Source organism: Myotis davidii, unplaced genomic scaffold (assembly GCF_000327345.1).
Source record: "Myotis davidii unplaced genomic scaffold, ASM32734v1 scaffold404, whole genome shotgun sequence".
NCBI lineage: Eukaryota > Metazoa > Chordata > Mammalia > Chiroptera > Vespertilionidae > Myotis > Myotis davidii.
The window spans coordinates 211,655-214,796 of record NW_006295824.1 but is presented as its reverse complement, the minus strand read 5'-3'; the positions used below and the strand labels follow the sequence as shown (position 1 = coordinate 214,796).

Below are 3,142 nucleotides of genomic sequence, written 5' to 3'. Positions count from 1 at the left end.
GCAAAGCATAACAAATAAATAAATATATATGGCATTAAAGGACATTCAAAGAGATGAAAAGGCACACACACTACTTACATTACTTGTACAGTTTACATAGGATGGGAAGGCTGAATGCTGTCACCTTAACTCTATCCATTGAACTATACCATCTCACAAAAGTCTACTAAAATCTATTTATATGGAATATTTATCAAATAATGTAATAAAGTGTAGTAAGCTACTAAGAAGTATAACATACATATACATTCCTCCCTTGGTAATGGCAGCTACTGTATTAATTAATTAATTAATTAATTAATTCAACAATTCTACTCCATTGGATTTCTGCTCACCTTCTCTCAAATTATTCAGGACTCTTTCAACAAAAACTGAAATGGTCACTGTTTAGGGAATGACCTCAACTGTAACATTGGGAGGGGGCGGGTATAGAGAAGGACCAGAGCTGATACCTTCCTTAATTTAATAATTAACTATTTTAGTTGATGGTATCTGCATCTAGGTTCCAAGTCCCAAAATGAACAAAATAATATTTTAAATAGAAATGTCTGCTATTAGGGAAAAGAAAAGTCAGAGTACAAAAAACAATCCACATAGAATAGTTTGTGGAGGAAGAAACTCTTACATTTACTGTGAGTTCAGAGAAAATGAACTAATGTATTTTGTAATAAGTAGGCACCTTCTAGCAAATTACATTTCACATTTCTATTGGAGAAGTACTTAAGAAGGAGCAGAATTTTATATTTTCCTTCCTTCTGAGTGAGAAATTGTTCAAATGTACATTAGGAAGCTGCTGCAGAGAAAGCCCGAAGTCAATGGAACCGAAGGGCAGCCTTGTTACAATGCACAACCACTACGGGGACACAAAGAAAGAGGCATCGGGTCTGGCCTCTGAACTAAGTCAAGCATTCAGGTAAATGAAGCAGAAGCTCTAGGTCCAAGAAGCAAGGGTAACTGTCCCCAACAAATTTTCCTGTAGCTTATAGTGTAAGGGAGAGCCCGTGAGCCTGAGTAGAGTCAGCTGGCTTGGTGCACATTAGGCTAAACAAAACAATGGGTGAGGAAGGGAACTGAGCACCCTTCCCCCTCCCCCCAATGTCTGGAAAATAATCTCCCCACAAGAACTGAATTGGTCTAGTTGTGGTCGGAGTGACTTAACTCAGAGACCCAACTGCACCCACGGACTCTTGGGAATACCTGGCAGCAGCCACCCGCCTGGCAATAGGGATGGTAGTCACGAGGACATCAGTGATTACAGCAGTGGTTCTCAACCTTGGCTGCACATTAGAATCACCTGGGAATCTTTTTAAAATCCCGATTTCTGGGCCTCATCCTCCGGAAATTCTGTGTCTTTGTTACTAAGGTTGTGGCCCCACCCCATAACAAAGACACAGAATTTCTGGAGGATGAGGCCCAGAAATCAGGATTTTAAAAAGATTCCCAGGTGATTCTAATGTGCAGCCAAGGTTGAGAACCACTACCTTAGATTGTCTGGATTTTGCTGTCAAACTTAATAGCAGCACTACCATCAGTGTAATGGATCCTTATGCACTACTTGGTAGAGTTTGCAAAGTCATCCAGACTTCAGGGGTACATCTGAATTCTGGTTCCAGACAGATATGGAAGATACAGAGTCTGCAAGACTATGCTCTCGACCACTGGACGTAGCACAGCAAGGACTTATGCTGGACTCACTCATACTGGAATACATTTCATTGAACCCTTCAAGTAATGATTTAATTGCTAATTATAGAAGGCTTTTACTTTTACTCATAAGTCCTTTGATGTATTCATTATAAATACCATTTTACATAGAAAGAAAATAGATGCACATTTCTCAAGGTTCAAAAGATAGCAAAATAGGCACCCATTCTTATTTGTTACTAGATAAGGCGTGTACCTTATCCTTCCATACCTGAAATCTCTAAGGACACAACATGGGCAGTTTTATCCCAATTTAGACAGATAAATGGAGAAATGAACTGAAACCTCATTTTGTTTTTGCATTCTAAATTTTTCTTAGGGGCTCCTGTGAGAAGAAACGCGCCCTCTGAAATTCCTTCCAAAACAAGCTTGCATTAGTCTCCAATGCCGTTCGTAGGCAGCACATTTAACTTGCTCTTGTATTAAATAATCATCCACATGAAATGACTTAGGTATGGGCATGTCATAATCAAACTATGCTTCTTCGTTATGGTCCATAATATACTTAAGTTGGAAATCAGAGGGAAAATAGTACAATGGCATGTGTAAGGGGTAATTCATTATTCTGAGCAACTTACTAGGTATCCAAGGAAAATAACTAAATGAGACCTTTGCTTCAATAAACCTTCAAACAAAGCTTTAAAAAAATCAATACTCTTCTACATAGTTCGAAGTGTTTTAGCATCCTTACACTTTCGGTTGGCAGACGTTGATACAAGTCTGAGAATGTTAAGGAGAACAGACTGGCTAAGGAGACCAATGGTGTGAGCTGAATTGCCTTGTACTCCAATAAACTTCTCAGCAAAAAGAACCTTATTCAGGGAACATTAACCCTAACCTCAGCCAGAAATCTCATTTGGCAGCTGCAGTGAAACTTGTAAGCGAATAGCTCGACGCAACCAACCCTTGTTTCTTCAACAAGTATCTATTGAGCACTGACTGCATGTAAGGCATCCGGCTGGGCATCAGGCAGTGCGAGCTGGTGTTGCCAGGTAGAAAGTAAGTGACATGGGAGAGGTACCAAGTGGTGTGTGCCTTCAGAAGGGGGATCTATCATATCCACTTGAGTTGCATCTTGAGAAAAGGCAGGATCCGTATATCAAGAATGTGAGAGGGCAAAGGAAATAGCATCATCCACTGAAAGAAACTGCGAACTCCCACAGCTTATAACAGATCTAGCAATAACTTCATTGGTCTAGAGCAGCGGTTCTCAGCCTGCGGGTCACGTCCCCTTTGGGGGTCGAACGACCCCTTCACAGGGGTCACCTAAACCATCGGAAAACACATATATAATTACATATTGTTTACAGTAGCAAAATTACAGTTAAGAAGTAGCAATGAAGCCCTGACTGGTTTGGCTCAGTGGATAGAGCATCGGCCTGCAGACTGAAGGGGCCCAGGTTCGATTCTGGTCAAGGGCATGTACCTGGGTTGCAGG

The 3,142-nt window shown here is 40.7% G+C and overlaps 1 protein-coding gene across 1 annotated transcript in view; it reads right to left on the bottom strand.

The window, feature by feature from the left end:
• The window catches only part of GLRA3 (glycine receptor alpha 3), a 126,085-nt gene that overhangs the window by 38,223 nt on the left and 84,720 nt on the right, over nucleotides 1–3,142 (bottom strand). The window lies entirely within an intron of this gene.